We start from the raw sequence: 17,308 nt of genomic DNA, 5'->3' as shown, positions 1-17,308 counted from the left end.
CTGGGCCTGTGAGCCATGGCCGCTGAGCCTGCGCGTCCGGAGCCTGTGCTCCACAACGGGAGAGGCCACAGCAGTCAGAGGCCCACGTACTGCAAAAAAAAAAAAAAAGTGCATGAAAGAGTTTTATAGTGTCTGGTCTTACATTTAGGTCTTTAATCCATTTCGAGTTTATTTGTGTGTATGGTGTTAGGGAGTGTTCTAATTTCATTCTTTTACATGTAGCTGTCCAGTTTTCCCAGCACCACTTATTGAAGAGGATGTCTTTTCTCCATTGTATAGTCTTGCCTACTTTATCAAAAATAAGGTGACCATATGTGCGTGGGTTTAATCTCTGGGCTTTCTATCCTGTTCCATTGATCTGTATTTCTGTTTGTGTGCCAGTACCATACTGTTTCGATTACTGTAGCTTTGTCGTATAGTCTGAAGTCAGGGAGCCTGATTCTTCCAGTTCTGTTTAAAAAAAAAAAGAAAGTGCATGAAAGAAGCTCACTGACCCCCTGCTGAGAAGGTCTTAGGACAAACCACAAAGCTGACATAAGCTCTGGCCCAGGAAAGCACACAGTGGCTCTGGCCCCACTGCCTCCCGGGTGTATGGGGGTTTTGCTCAGGGGTCTTTGAGGCTGTGGTGGGGCAGGGGACAGTTGGTGCCTGGCCCAGGTGACCAGCAGTGCTTCTACCCTGCGTTCTATTGTCACTGGGAGCTTGTCATGGCAGGATGGACGTCTCATTTCACCATCACTGTTTGGGAATGCTGCTGGGGGACCAGCCAGAGTCCTGTGCCCCACAAGGAAGCAGTGGACGCTTTGATTTCTGTGCAGAGGAGAGAGGCAGGCAGCCACCCCCTTCTGTCTCTTTTTTCTTTAAATTAATTTTTATTGGAGTATAGTTCCTTTACAATGTTGTGTTAGTTCCTGCTGTACAGCAAGGTGAATCAGTTATACCTATACATGTATCTGCTCTTTTTTAGTTTTCCTTCCCATTTAGGTCACGACAGAGCCCTGAGTAGAGTTCCCTGTGCTATACTGCAGGTTCTCATTACTTATCTATTTTATACACAGTAGTGTGTATATGTCAGTCCCAATCTCTGGTCTTAGTGCAGAGCTGAAAGCATGTCCGAAGGGGCCAAGTACAGCTCCCGTGGCCATGAGCGTTCGTCTCTTTCATGTGCTGCTCAGAGGCAGGGAATGGGGCACTGGCTCCTCTACACAGGAGCACCACGCTGCTCTGGGAAGGGACGCCAACACACTGATCGATCTGATTCCCCCAATCCGAGCGTGTGGCGTGGGGAGTACACTGAGCACCACGCAGCTGTCATTTTCCACATTCCTCCGCAAAGCACATACCTCCCACGACACACACTGGTCTTGCCTCTTTCTGAACTTTACGTACATGGAATCACACGTGTGGCCTCTTTGGTGTCTGGTTCCTTCCGCTCAGCATTAATCCACGAGGTTAATCCATGCACGTGGGGCTGAGATTTGCTACCTTTGTTGCCACCTTGGAGCTGCCACAGTCTCCGTCCATCCTACTGTCAGTGGGCACTTGGATTGTGCCTGCCTTGGGCTGCTGCGTGTTCTGGGCTTTGAACACTGTCGTACGTGTCGGTTGGTGGATGTGTTCACATCTCCATGGAGCACATACACCACGGAGCGGAATTGCTGGGTCACGAGGTACGTGTAGGTTCAGCTTCAGTAAACACTGCTTCTCGGTTTTCCAAAGTTGCGCTGATTTCCATTCTCAGTAGCAGCAAACCGGAGTTCCAGGGCTCCATGCCCTCACCAACACAGATGTCGCCAGTCTTTAATTTTAGCCATTCTGGTAGGCATGTAAGGGGTCCCATTGTGCTTTTAATTAGCATTTTCCTGATGAGCAGTGACATTTCAAGGTTTTTTTTTTTTCCCAATTGCTTATAGGATAACTTTTGTGAAATGCCCATACACGTCTTTTACCCATGTTTTGATTATTGGTTGTCTTCTGTTCTTACTGATTTGCAGAAGGTCACTATATGTTCTGGATGTGATATATTTGCTCTCAGTCTGTGCTTTGCCTTTTTACTTTCTTGCCTTATGCCTGTGTTTACGTGTTCTACTCAAGAAACCTTTGCCTACACCAGAGTCATGCAAATTTTCTCCAAGTTATCTTCTGGGAATTTTGTTGTTTTGTCTTTCATATGTAGAATTCACATTGTTCTAGGAATTGATATTTATGAGTGGTGTGAAGTAGGGATCTAGATTTATTTTTTCCCATATTGGTACCCAAATGACTCAGTACTTTTTCTTGAAAAGCCATCTTCCCCTGTTTACACTGCAGTGTCACCTTTATCCTTTATCCTGACTGGGTCTGTCTCATGGGTCTGTGTGTCCATCCTTGTACCAACACCACAATTCCTTAGTTATTGTAGCTTCATGGTGAATGTTGACATTGGGTACTGCAGGTCCTCTGCATTGTCCTCCTGTAAGATTTTCTCCCTATTCCTGACCCTTTTCATTTCCATATACACTTCAAAATTGCCTTGTCAACTTCCACCAATAACAACTTGTTGGAATTTCAAAATTAATATTGAATCCATGTATTCATTTGGAGATAATTGACATCTTTACAATATTGTATTTCAAGACATGAAAATGATAGGAACCTATTTATTTAGGTTCATCATTGCTTTTCGAGGAATTTATTTTTGCTTCTAGTTTCATTGAGGCATAAGTGACATCCAACACGGTATAAACTTAAGGTGTGCAGCGTGCTGATGACTTGATCTACATACATCGTGAAGTGATTATCACAGTAAGTTTAGCAAACACCCATCATCATATAGATACAGAATTAAAGGAATAAGAGAAAATTTTTTTTCTTGTGATGAGGACTCTTAGGATTTACTCTGAACAACTTTCATATATAACATACAGCAGTGTTAATTACCATGCTGGACATTACATCCCCATTACTTATTTATCTTATAAGTAAGCTAAATTTGTGCCTTTTGACTGCCTTCATCCAATTCCCCCTCTCTTCACCACAAATCTGATCCCTTTTTCTATGTTTGTTTGCTTTTGAAATATAACTGACCTACAACGCAACATAGTGATTCGATATTTCCGGACATTTCAAAATGATCACATGGTATGTCTAGTTATGATCTGCCACCATACAAAGATATTACATAGTTAATTGACTATATTCCTCACACTGTACATTCCATACCGGTGATTCATTTATTTTGTAACTGACAGTTTGTAAATTTCAATCTCTTCCACCTATTTCTCTCATCCCCCCACCCTGTCCCCTATGGCAACCACCTGTTAGCTCTCTGTATCTATGAGTCTGTTTCTGTTTAGTTACGTTTGTTCATTTGTTTTGTTTTTTAGATTCCACATATAAGTAAAATCATACAGTATTTGTCCTTTCTTTTTAACATCTTTATTGGAGTATAATTGCTTTACAATGGTGTGTTAGTTTCTGCTGTATAACAAAGTGAATCAGCTATACATATACATATATCCCCATGTCTCCTCCCTCTTGCGTCTCCCTCCCACCCTCCCTATCCCACCCCTCTAGGTGGTCACAAAGCACCGAGCTGATCTCCCTGTGCTATGTGGCTGCTTCCCACTAGCTATCTGTTTTACATTTCATAATGTATATATGTCCATGCCACTCTCTCACTTCGTCCCAGCTTACCCTTCCCCCTCCCTGTGTCCTCAAGTCCATTCTCTACATCTGTGTCTTTATTCCTGTCCTGCCCCTAGGTTCTTCAGAACCTTTTTTTTTTGTTTAGATTCCATATATATGTGTTAGCATATGGTATTTGTTTTTCTTTTTCTGACTTACTTCACTCGGTATGACAGACTCTAGGTCCATCCACCTCACTACAGATACCTCAATTTCGTTTCTTTTTATGGCTGAGTAATATTCCATTGTATATATGACCACATCTTCTTTATCCATTCACCTGTCGATGGACACTTAGGTTGCTTCCATGTCCTGGCTATTGTAAATAGTGCTGCAGTGAACATTGTGGTACATGACTCTTTTTGAATTATGGTTTTCTCAGGGTATATGCTCAGTAGTGGGATTGCTGGGTCATATGGTAGTTCTATTTTTAGTTTTTTAAGGAACCTCCGTACTGCTCTCCATAGTGGCTGTATCAATTTACATTCCCACCAACAGTGCAAGAGGGTTCCCTTTTCTCCACACCCTCTCCAACATTTATTGTTTGTATATTTTTTGATGATGGCCATTCTGACCAGTGTGAGGTGATACCTCATTGTAGTTTTGAGTTGCATTTCTCTAATAATTAGTGATGTTGAGCATCTTTTCATGTGTTTGTTGGCAATCTGTATATCTTCTTTGGAGAAATGTCTATTTAGGTCTTCTGCCCATTTTTGGATTGGGTTGTTTGTTTTTTAGATATTGAGCTGCATGTGTTGCTTGTATATTTTGGAGATTAATCCTTTGTCAGTTGCTTTGTCTGCAAATATTTTCTCCCATTCTGAGGGTTGTCTTTTCGTCTTGTTTATGTTTTCCTTTGCTGTGCAAAAGCTTTGCAGTTTCATTAGATCCCATTTGTTTATTTTTGTTTTTATTTCCATTTCTCTAGGAGGTGGGTCAAAAAGGATCTTGCTGTGATTTATGCCATAAAGCATTCTGCCTATGTTTTCCTCTAAGAGTTTTATAGTGTCTGGCCTTACATTTAGGTCTTTAATCCATTTTGAGTTTATTTTTGTGTATGGTGTTTGAAAGTGTTCTAACTTCATTCTTTTACATGTAGGTGTCCAGTTTTCCCAGCACCACTTATTGAAGAGGATGTCTTTTCTCCATTGTATTCTCTTGTCTCCTTTATCAGAGGTAAGGTGACCATATGTGTGTGGGTTTAATCTCTGGGCTTTCTATCCTGTTCCATTGATCTATATTTCTGTTTTTGTGCCAGTACCATACTGTCTTGATTACTGTAGCTTTGTCGTATAGTCTGAAGTCAGGGAGCCTGATTCCTCCAGCTCCGTTTTTCTTTCTCAAGATTGCTTTGGTTATTCAGGGTCTTTTGTGTTTCCATACAAATTGTGCAATTTTTTTGTTCTAGGTCTGTGAAAAATGCCATTGGTAGTTTGATAGGGATTGCATTGAATCTGTAGATTGCGTTAGGTAGTATAGTCATTTTCACGATGTTGATTCTTCCAATCCAAGAACATAGTATATCTCTCCATCTGTTTGTATCATCTGTAATTTCTTTCATGAGTGTCTTATAGTTTTCTTCATACAAGTCTTTTGTCTCCTTAGGTAGGTTTATTCCTATGTATTTTATTCTTTTTGTTGCAGTGGTAAATGGAAGTGTTTCCTTAATTTCTCTTTCAGATTTTTCATCATTGGTGTATAGGAATGCAAGAGGTTTCTGTGCATTAATTTTGTATCCTGCTACTTTACCAAATTCATTGATTAGCTCTAGTAGTTTTCTGGTAGCCTCTTTAGGATTCTTTATGTATAGTATCATGTCATCTGCAAACTGTGACAGTTTTACTTCTTCTTTTCCAATTTAGATTCCTTTCATTTCTTTTTCTTCTCTGATTGCTGTGGCTAAAACTTCCAAAACTGTGTTGAATAATAGTGGGCAACCTTGTCTTTTTCCTGATCTTAGTGGAAATAGTTTCAGTTTTTCACCTTTGAGAACGATGTTGGCTGTGGGTTTGTCATATATGGTCTTTATTATGTTGAGGTAAGTTCCGTCTATACCTGCTTCCTGGAGGGTTTTTATCATAAATGGGTGTTGAATTTTGTTGAAAGCTTTTTCTGCATCTATTGAGATTATCATATGGTTTTTATCCTTCAATTTTTTAATATGGTTTTCTCACATTGATTGATTTTTGTATATTGAAGAATCCTTTCGTTCTTAGGATAAACCCCACTTGATCATGATGTATGATCCTTTTAATGTGCTGTTGGATTCTGTTTGCTAGTATTTTGTTGAAGATTTTTGTATCTATGTTCATCAGTGATATTGGCCTGTAGTTTTCTTTTCTTGTGACGTCTTTATCTGGTTTTGGTATCAGGGTGATGGTGGCCTTGTAGGATGAGTTTGGGAGTGTTCCTCCCTGTGCTATATTTTGGAAGAGTTTGAGAAGGATAGGTGTTAGCTCTTCTCTAAATGTTTGATAAAATTGGCCTGTGAAGCCATCCGGTCATGGGCTTTTCTTTGTTGGAAGATTTTTTTTTTTTTTTTTTGTGGTATGCGGGCCTCTCACTGTTGTGGCCTCTCCTGTTGTGGAGCACAGGCTCCGGCTGCGCAGGCTCAGCGGCCATGGCTCATGGGCCTAGCCGCTCCGTGACATGTGGGGTTTTCCCAGACCGGGGTATGAACCCGTGTCCCCTGCATCGGCAGGCGAACTCCCAACCACTGCGCCACCAGGGAAGCCCTGTTGGAAGATTTTAAATCACAGTTGTTTCAATTTCAGTGCTTGTGATTGGTCTGTTTATATTTTCTATTTCTTCCTGATTCAGTCTCGGAATTTTGTGCTTTTCTAAGAATTTGTCCCTTTCTTTCAGGTTGTCCATTTTATTGGCATATATTTGCTTGTAGTAATCTCTCATGATCCTATGTGTTTCTGCAGTGTCAGTTGTTACTTCTCCTTTTTCATTTCTAATGCTGTTGATTTGAGTCTTTTCCCTTTTTTTCTTGATGAGTCTGCCTAATGGTTTATCAATTTTGTTTATCTTCTCAAAGAACCAGCTTTTAGTTTTATTGATCTTTGCTATTGTTTCCTTCATGTCTTTTTCATTTATTTCTGATCTGACTTTTGTGATTTCTTTCCTTCTGCTAACTTTGTTTTTTTTTTTTTTTTGTTCTTCTTTCTCTAATTGCTTTAGGTATAAGGTTAGGTTGTTTATTTGCCATTTCCCTTGTTCCTTGAGGTAGGATTGTATTGCTGTAAACTTCTCTCTTAGAACTATTTTGCTACATCTTATAGGTTTTGGGCCATCATGTTTTCATTGTCATTTGTTCTTAGGTATTTTTTGATTTCCTCTTTGATTTCTTCAGTGATTTCTTGGTTATTTAGTAGTGTGTTGTTTAACCTCTATGTGTTTGTATTTTTTACAGGTTTTTTTCCCCCTGTAATTGATACCTAGTCTCATAGTGTTGTGGTCAGAAAAGATACTTGATACAATTTCAATTTTCTTAAATTTACCAAGCCTTGATTTGTGACCCAAGATATGATCTATCCTGGAGAATGTTCCATGAGCACTTGAGAAGAAAGTGTATTCTGTTGTTTTGGGATGGAATGTCCTATAAATATCAATTAAGTCCATCTTGTTTAATGTGTCATTTAAAGCTTGTGTTTCCTTATTTATTTTCATTTTGGATGATCTGTCCATTGGTGAAAGTGGGGTGTTAAAGTCCCCTACTATGATTGTGTTACTGTCGATTTCCCCTTTTATGGTTGTTAGCATTTGCCTTATGTATTGAGGTGCTTCTATGTTGGGTGCATAAATATTTGCAATTGTTATATCTTCTTCTTGGATTGATCCCTTGATCATTATGTAGTGTCCTTCTTTGTCTTTTGTAATAGTCTTTATTTTAAAATCTATTTTGTCTGATATGAGAATTGCTACTCCAGCTTTCTTTTGATTTCCATTTGCATGGAATATCTTTTTCCATCTCCTCACTTTCAGTCTGTATGTGTCCCTAGATCTGAAGTGGGTCTCTTGTAGACAGCACATATATGGGTCTTGTTTTTGTGTCCATTCAGCAAGCCTGTGTCTTTTGGTTGGAGCATTTAATCCATTTACATTTAAGTAATTATCTATATGTAGGTTCCTATTACCATTTTCTTAATTGTTCTGGGTTTGTTATTGTAGGTATTTTCCTTCTCTTGTGTTTCCTGCCTAGAGAAGTTCCTTTAGCATTTGTTGTAGTGCTGGTTTGTTGGTGCTGAATTCTCTTAGCTTTTGCTTGTCTGTAAAGGTGTTAATTTCTCTGTCGAATCTGAATGAGATCCTTGCTGGGTAGAGTGATCTTGGTTGTAGGTTTTTCCCTTTCATCACTTTAAATGTGTCCTGCCACTCCCTTCTGGCTTGCAGAGTTTCTGCTGAAAGATCAGCTGTTAATCTTATGGGGATTCCCTTGTATGTTATTTGTTGTGTTTGCCTTGCTGCTTTTTAATATTTGTTTTGTATTTAATTTTTGATAGTTTGATTAATATGTGTCTTGGCGTGTTTCTCCTTGGATTTATCCTGTATGGGACTCTCTGTGCTTCCTGAAGAACTTGATTGACTATTTCCTTTCCCATATTAGGGAAGTTTTCAACTATAATCCCTTCTAGTATTTTCTCAGTCCCTTTCTTTTTCTCTTCTTCTTCTGAGACCCCTATATTTCGATTGTTGGTGTGTTTAATGTTGTCCCAGAGGTCTCTGAGACTGTCCTCTATTCTTTTCATTCTTTTTTCTTTATTCTGCTCTATGGTAGTTATTTCCACTATTTTGTCTTCCAGGTCACTTATCTATTCTTCTGCCTCAGTTATTCTGCTATTGATTACTTCTAGAGAATGTTTAATTTCACTTATTGTGTTGTGCATAATTGTTTGTTTGCTCTTTAGTTCTTCTAGGTCCTTGTTAAACGTTTCTTGTATTTTCTCCATTCTCTTTCCAAGATTTTGGATCATCTTTACTATCATTACTCTGAATTCCTTTTCAGGTAGACTGCCTGTTTCCTCTTCATTTGTTTGGTCTGGTGGGTTTTTACTTTGCTCCTTCATCTGCTGTGTATTTCTTTGTCTTCTCATTTTGCTTAGCTTACTGTGTTTGGGGTCTCCCTCTCACAGGCTGCAGGCTTGTATTTCTTGTCGTATTTGGTGTCTGCCCCCAGTGGGTAAGGTTGGTTCAGTGGGTTGTGTAGGCTTCCTGGTGGAGGGGACTGGTGCCTATGTTCTGGTGGATGAGGCTGGGTCTTGTCTTTCTGGTGGGCAGGGCCATGTCCAGTAATGTGTTTTGGGGTGTCTGTGAACTTATTATCATTTTAGGCAGCCTCTCTGCTAATGGGTGGGGCTGTGTTCCTGTCTTGCTGATTGTTTGGCATGGGGAGTCCAGCACTGGACCCTGCTGGTCGTTGAGTAGAGCTGGGTCTTAGCATTGAGACAGAGATCTCGGGGAGAACTCTCACTGATTGATATTACATGAGGCTGGGAGGTCTCTGGTGGTCCAATGTCCTGAACTTGGCCCTCCCACCTCAGAGGCTCAGGCCTGACACCCGGCTGGAGCACCAAGACCCTGTAAGCCACATGGCTTACATGTAAATGGGTTAAATTCTCCAGTCCAAAGGCACAGGGTGGCTGGCCTTCTGTGCTCCACTTGATCCTCCAGCCAGGCGCTGCCCTCTGGGCCTGGTTGACATGGAGAGCCTGCTTTGGATCCAGGTCCAGCTGCATTCCCTAGCATCTAGAAGAAATGGCCGTCACCTGCATCCTCCCCTAACTCCGCTGCAACTCTTATTTGTCCTTCTTTGTCTGAATTATTTCACTTAGCATAATACCCTCTAGGTCCATCTATGTTCTCCCAAATGGCCTTATTTAATTCTTTTTTTATGGCTGAGTAATATTCCATCGTATATATGTACCACATCTTCTTTATGCTTTCATCTGTTGATGGACACATAGGTTGCTTCCATGTCTTGGCTATTGTAAATAGTATTGCAATGAACACTGGGGTGCATGTATCTTTTCTATTTAGTGTTTTTGTTTTCTTCAGACAAATACCCAGGAGTGGAATTGCTGGATCATATGGTAGTTCTATTTTCAATTTTTTGAGGAATCTCCATACTATTTTCCACAGTGGCTGCAGCAATTTACATTTCTACCAAAAGGACAAGAGGATTCCCTTTTCTCCACATTCATCATTACTTTTTTAAAACAATGTTTTGTAGTTTTCTGTGAGAGGTATTGCACATATTACACTTGTTCTTAGGTATTTAATTTTTTATGTTATGGTAAATATCATTTCATTTTCTGTTGTTTTATTTTCTAAGTTTTTTATTGTCCCTGTAAGCCCTAGCCTGTATGTGGGGCCATCACCCTGCCCACTCCCTAACCACTGTATAAACCCAGGCCAAGCTCTTTCAAGCCATTTCCAGACTAGCCTGGGAGTCAGTGATGCACTCCCCAGAAAGCCTCATTGTGTGAGTGGTAAACCTTATATTCTCTTGGGACGTGTGTGTGCGTGTGTGTGTGTGTGTGTGTGTGCATGCGTGCGTGCACGTGTGTGTGTCTATATGTCTTATCAGCAGTATCTATACCTGAACCAAATTTTATGTGGGGTGGGTTGGTCCATCTCATTTCTTGCTGTGGGTCAACAACACTAACACATAGAAACGTAATTTACTTTTGTATATTGACCTTGGACCCAGTGACCACAATGAATTTACTTAATCATGGTTTATCTTTGAATTCTTTAAGATATTTTGCATATAAAATCATGTTGTCTGCAAATAATAAAAGTTTTATTTCTTCCTTTCCAACCAAATGCCTTTAATTTCTTTTTCTTGCTATATTGCACTGGCTGGGACGTCCAGCGTAGGCTTAATAGATGCAGGGGGAACAGACATCCTTGTTTCATTTCTGATCTTGGGGAGACCTTCACCATGAAGTGTAATACATGCTCTAGGCTTTTTGCAGATGCTCTTTATCAGGGTAAAATGTTTCCTTTTATTGTTTTCTGAGAATTCTTCTTATCAGGAAAATTTCCCTGCATTAGAGTTACCTTTATATAATTGACTTCTAGCCTAATTCCACTGTGATCAGTGATAACTCCATACTTGGAGTTATCTGGGAATGAGTGTCTCTTCATATTTTGGAAGCCTCACCTTACTGTCTGTCATCCTGACCCTGCCCTTGAAGTTTGTGAGGTCTGTGTTCTGCTCAGGATATGATAAACTTTGGTTAACATTCCTTATATACTTGAAAAGAATGTGTGTCCTGCAGTTTGGGGGTACAGTGTTGTATATCTGTTAATCGGGTGTCATTTTAATTCACATTTTCAAACTGTCTACATTCTTACTGAACTTTTGCTTTTTCTATCAATTACAGGCTGAGGCAGATGAACAACTTCCCATTATAATTATAATCTTGCCAATTTCTCACTTTACATCTGTCACTTGTTGCCTTATATGTTTTGAGGTATTAGTTTCATAAAAATTAAAGTTATTGGGTTTCCTGATGGAGTGACCATCTTTGCCTTCACTGACCATCCCCCTTTATCTCTCCTCCAGATTCTTTCCTTGATGTCCGCCTGTCTCTGATATCTGTGCATGAAAGGCACCAGCTTTCTTTGGGTTAGTTTTACAGGGCACAGATTTTTCCATTTTTTTCATTTTGATTTTTGCATCTTCATAATCAAAGTGTGTCACAAGCAGTATATAGTTAGTTTTTGTTTTTAAATACAGTCTGACAATCTTTATCTTTTAATTGGAACATTTAGTACTTTTACATATAATTACTGATATTTTGGGCTTTAAATTTACCATCTGACTATTAGATTTTCTATTGGGCCCATCTGATCCCTTTCCCTCTTGTTTCTGGTTGTTTTATTCCTTTCTTTCTCTGTTGCTTGTTAGACATCATATATTTTATTCTTCTTCTAGTCTTTAAAGATTGAAACATGCTTGATCTGTTACCTCTACTAAACTGAGTACCACACAGACACCTTTAACGCCTTTGACCCTTTTTGCGTTTTGCATTGTTGCTGTGACATATGTTAATCCTACATATATTTAAAGGCCTATAAGACATCATTATTATTGTTTTATGTAGACAAACCTCATTTATATTTATTCACCTAGTTATCCTTTCTGGGCACTTAATTGTCTCATGAATTTCATCGCTCCACGTTGGGATAATTTTCCTTTTGCCTGAGAACTTTTTAACGTGTGTGTGTGTGTGTGTGTGTGTGTGTGTGTGTGTTGTCGCCATGTCAGTTCTCTCACTTTGTATTTGCAAAAAGTTTTTGGCTTTCACTAAAAAAACAACTTTTTTGAGCTTTACTTACATACCACTATATTCGTGTTTTAAGTACACGAGTCAGTGGATTTTAGTATATTTGCAGAGTTGTACAACCATCACCACAATCTAATATTAGAACATTTCCATCACCTTGGACAGAAACCTCATGCCAATGTAAAGTCACTCCTTGTTCCCTCTTCCAGCACTATGCAACCACTAATATACTCTGAGTCTCTATACATTTGAATTTGGGACATTTTGTGTAAATGGAGTCACACAAGATGTGCTGTTTTGTGTCTGGCTTCTTTTAATGAGTGTAATGTTTTTGAGGTTCATCCATGGTGTAGTGTGAATTGGTACCTTTTACGGCTTGATAATACATCCATCATATGGGTAGACCCCATTTTGTTCATCATTCAATAGCTGATGGACATTTGAGTTGCCTCCTCTGTTGGGCTTTTGCGTATAAAGCTGCTGTAAACATTTGTGTACAAGTTTCGTGTGGACGTATGTTTTCATTTCTCTCCAGCCCACATCTAGGAGTGGAGCTGATAGGTTAGTCTATGTTTAACTTTTCAAGGAACTGTTGGCCTTTGTTTTTGAAGTTCTGTCCTCTTGCATCACAATTCTAAGACGGCAGTTACTTTATCTCAGCACTTATAGCACTCACGCTGGCTTCTGGCTTCTGTCATTTCTGTTGAGAAGTCCACTGTCAGTCCTATTATTGTTCCTTTGAAGGCATTTTTTTTTTCAGTTCTAGAATTTCCATGTATGATTTTTCATGGATTCCAAATTCCTGGTGAAAATTTCTATTTTCTTAAATATGCCTTTGTTAATCCTTTTTCTGATGACTCCAGTATCTGGATCACCTGTGGGCCTGTTTCTATTGCCTGTTTTTAGTTTTCCTCTCTTGGTTGGCCTAGGGTATCAGTGTCCTAGGGTTGCTATAACAAATTACCACAAACTGGTGGGGGAAGTGCCAAAAGCCAATAGTATCTTATACCTTCACAGTTCTGGAGGCCAGAAGTTCAAAATCAAAGTGGTGAGAAGGCTGCACTCCCTCCAGACATTCTAGGGGTGATTTTATTTCTTGCCTCTTTTGGCTTCTAGTGGCTTTCTTTGGCTTGTGGCTACTTCCCTCCAATCTCTCTTTCCATGACCACATGGCAGCCTCTTATTCTTGTTGTGTGTCTGGAATACACGTTCTCCAGAGTTAAAGTTATATTGGGAGGAGAAGCGGCTGGCTGAAAGCTATAGTGGAAGGGGAAATGTATGATACCGTATAATAAATGTCTTCTAAAATTAAAATTATTTGAATCCTGAGCATGAAATAGTTATTTCTTTACAAAACTGAACTGTGGTGCATGTGATTCAACTACCCAAAGTGGACCTTTTCTGTTTTCTTTAATTGTTTGAGCAACAGGTTGACTGCAAATATTGAGCCTAATTTGGAAGGACATACCGGTTCTGCAATGGAGCGTGGAGAGCTGCCTTGAGAGCCACGTGAAGCTGAAGATGGGCTGGGAATTCTTTGGCCTTGGTCATCTCTCCATCTATTTCACCTGCTTCTTCCAATGTCATGTCCAGCGTGGCGAGAGGCACAACGTGGGGCTATCAGCTGGGGTTCCGGACCCTGGCTGCCTCTCTCTGAGTCATCCCCCCACCCCCAGAACTCACCTGTGCCTCGGTTTCCGCACCCCGCAACCGGGGAGGCTAACATACCCACTGCTGGGGCTGTTGTGGGCATTAAATGTGGGCCAAGCATTAGGAGAACAGGCTCTTGACACACGGGTAGCACTCAGTAGAATTTAGCAAACAGTTTCTGCCAGAGTCTCGCTCCTCTTTTCATCTGACTATCCAGAATTTTCCTTCAGAACTGCCAAGCTCATCTACTGTTCTCGATGACTTACAGCGTGAAGACGAACTTCCGATTTAATGGAGAGAAAGGGTCAGAAAAGACAAAAAGCGTGTAAGCACCTGCCGGGCGCCTCCAGTCCGGGTTGCTGTCTCAGGAAGGCACCCGCCTGGCTGCAATCCAGGCCACCAGCCCTTTGTGACGCACCCCTGACTGCCCACCCCCTCCCTGGCCTCTCACCCCCACGCCGCTAGTTACTCCACTCCCCCGTATCGGTCTACCTTAGCAGCGGCTTCGACCGCATGAGATCTTTAAGGTGTAGACATGGATTTAATCGGGGTCCCTCGGGAATTCATGTCTCAGAGAACAGAGTTGAAAAGGGATCCCCAGAGAGTCCCATCTGGGGCTGGGTTTTCAGTTCACACGGGCGAGTTTCTTTCTTTTTGGCCTGCGCCAGGGATGTGCAGATCCTCCAACATGATGCTGTTCTCAGAAATGCCCGGGATTGGGGTGACTCATCTCAGCGGTGGTTGGGAATAATCACTGGAGATGTAAAGTTTAATTCTGTGTGTCACTTGGAATTGCTGGGCTCTCTGAGGCTTAAAAAGTAAACCCTAAATTCTCATGACAATGCAGCCCGGGTTTGCTTCTTGCTCTTGTCACAGTCCCATAAGATCTGGGGGGCTCTCCTTAATGGGAGTCCCCAGGTGGCCCCCTTCTGCAACACACCGTCTGAGCCCTTTGCTTCCAGGGGAGGGAGCAGAGGAATCAGGGCTCCGCCTGGCCCCCCACCCTCCGGATTGCTATTGGCGGGACCCAGCCACGTGACCGGCCTGGGCCAGGGCTTGGGGATGCACGATGGTTCCTGCCACTGTTTGCTTCGCACTTTTTAACACGAAAGTGCTGCTTTGCTGGCTACAATGACATAAGTGTGCGGCAGCCAGGAGGGGAGACAGTGTGTTTGCAGATTCCCAAAGGATGAGAAGACCGGCACCATCAAGAAGTGGGCTGAAGTGTGTCGGCCCCCAGATTCTTATGTTGAAGCCCTGAACCCCAGTGTCTCAGGATGTGACCATATTTGGAGATGGCATCTTTACAGAGGTGTTTAAATTAAATGAGGCCATTAGGGTTGGCCCTAATCTAATGTGACTGGTGTCCTCATAAGAAGAAGCGATCAGGACACAGACACACATGGAGGATGACCGTGTGAGGACACTGGGAGAAGACGGCTGTCTACCCACCCGGGAGACAGGCCTCAGGAGGAACCAACCTGCTGACCCCTGGATCTTGGACTCAAGAATCAGGAGAGAATGAACTTCGGTTGTTTAAGCCACCTTACCTGTTGTACTTTGTTATGGCAGCCTGAACAGACAAATACGCATCGGAAACATGGTAGAATTGCCAAAATGCTGGCATCAGCTACGTCAGTTGTGAAATGTACGTCCTGCTTATGTCTGCTGAAGAAAAAAACTAGCCGTCATTCATTAGGAAAAGATAATTTAAAAAGGAAGAGCCACGAGCTCATGGCTGTGACGCCTCAGTGGCGCCGTCTCCTGGAGAGAATGTTCTCAGCCTGTGCACAGACAGGTGCTCCCCCAGGTTTGGTTCGTCACACCTTTGTGACTGGTTGTTATTCTCAAGAACAGGAAGCAGATACTTGCAGGCATTTTCACGTTGACCTGGGGGAGACTCATCGGCCCAGCTTTGCCTCTGTGTCTTGGCTCCCCTGGCCGAGCTGTGCCCTGAGCTGTGTCCGGCGCAGCCCCAGCATCCAGCCAGCCCAGTGCCCGTTTGGGCTCCATCTTAGTACTTGGGATGGTGCCTGCACAGAGCCAGGTCCCTATGACATCTGCTGCCTGAATGAAAGAGCACGATATTCCTGACCCCAAGCTTTCCTCACCCCACCCCCATCCTTAGTGATCCCATTATCCAGCCATGAAGCTGGCCGGCTGGGACCCGCAGAATCTCTGTCCAGGGAGACAAGTGCCCGGGGCAGGGGCTTGGAGACAGCTCAGCAGGAGGCGCTGACCCTCCTCAGGACACGGGCACGGCCTCCCGGAGCCTGGTTCTTGCGCTGCTGCCCCATCCCCCCACTTCCAGCCCAGCTGCGAAGAATCCAGTCTTCTTTCTTTTGTACCCAGTGGCCCTTTGAGAATTGAAGAAACCTGCATGTCCCCCACCCAGGGTGAGTAGGACTGTCTCAGTCTTGAAACAGAAAGTCCTGCCTCCCGGAGACCCCTCAGTCCCGGGGAAATCGGGTTGGCTAGTTCCCCTGCGTCAACTGCTCCAGTTCACCGCCACGCAGGCTGTGGTCTGGGGCCCCCGCCCATCCTGTCCTCTGGTGTCCGGGCACATTCTGGAGCCCAGAGCTGCCCCAGGCACTCGCGGGCCTGCCCCTGTCCTGGGCTCTGTGGAGGGAAAGGGCCTTTGCCCGGCTGACTCCTTCCCGTCCTTTGGGTCCAGCTTGATGTCACCTCCTCAGAGTAGCATTCCGCCCCCTTGAAGAAGCTGTCCCCATTATTCTCTCACGAAACTCTGCCCGTTTTCCTCCTAGACTGACCACAACACACACAAAGCACACTTTTTCTCACCACTTCCTCATCTTCAGTCTTGTTTCATGACTGTGGGCATCATGGGTCTGTTTTACCATCACTGGCACCAGCATGGAGCATGGGGCTGGCACCCTGAGGCACCTGGCTACTATCCAAGGGGTGGGGGCGCGAACCCCGCTCTGCCTTGGGTGACCCTGAGCCAGTCTTGACTTCTCAGGACAAGGCATCACACCAATCGAGCTATAGTGTATTGCCATCTCCCCAGAAAGTTCTCTCCATCCTCTGCAGAAAATCCCCCTTCACCTTCCACCCCAGGCCACCCTGGATCTGACCCCTATCACTATAGATTAGTTTTTATTCTTCTAGAGTTTTACACAAGTGGAGAACAAGTATGTGTTCTTTTTGGTCTGACTTCTTTCTCTCAGCAGAATTATTTTGTGATTCATCTATGTTGTTATGTATGTAGTTCACCCTCTCCAAGGCTGGGTAGTGGTTGCATATATCCATACGTTGTTCCAGCAGATGCCTCTACCCCCGGCCATTGTATCCGTCGTATGTATCCACCACAGAAGCAGTCGTTAGATACACTGTATTCACTGTAGGTATCCATTGTACATAGCTATCCGTTATAGCCAGTGTATGTATCTATCCATTGTATATATTAATCCATTGTATCCATTGTACATGTCCAATGTATGTACTCATCCACTGTGTCCATAGTATGTATCTACCACATAGCCATCCCTTATGTGCAGATACACTGTATTCATGGTATGCAAGCATTCATTGTGCCTGTTGTATATATCCACCACTGTATACATTGATACATGTATCTATATGTATCTACTACATTCACCCATTCATTGTAGCTCTTGCATGCGTCTACCATATATTCATACGTCATATCCATTGCACGTATCCATTATATG

At 42.5% G+C, this 17,308-nt stretch overlaps 1 long non-coding RNA gene across 1 annotated transcript in view; it reads left to right on the top strand.

Moving 5' to 3' along the window:
* Positions 1-17,308, top strand: part of LOC132594024 (uncharacterized) — a 68,935-nt gene that overhangs the window by 10,985 nt on the left and 40,642 nt on the right. The window contains exons 3-4 of the long non-coding RNA XR_009560141.1: positions 4,766-4,842; positions 13,396-16,012. This is a non-coding gene — a long non-coding RNA (uncharacterized lncRNA). The remainder of the gene's footprint in view (positions 1-4,765; positions 4,843-13,395; positions 16,013-17,308) is intronic.

The sequence above is a fragment of the Globicephala melas genome, chromosome 1 (genome assembly GCF_963455315.2).
Source record: "Globicephala melas chromosome 1, mGloMel1.2, whole genome shotgun sequence".
Taxonomy (NCBI): domain Eukaryota; kingdom Metazoa; phylum Chordata; class Mammalia; order Artiodactyla; family Delphinidae; genus Globicephala; species Globicephala melas.
The sequence above is the reverse complement of the archived record's forward strand: the minus strand, read 5'-3'. Positions and strand labels throughout refer to the sequence as shown.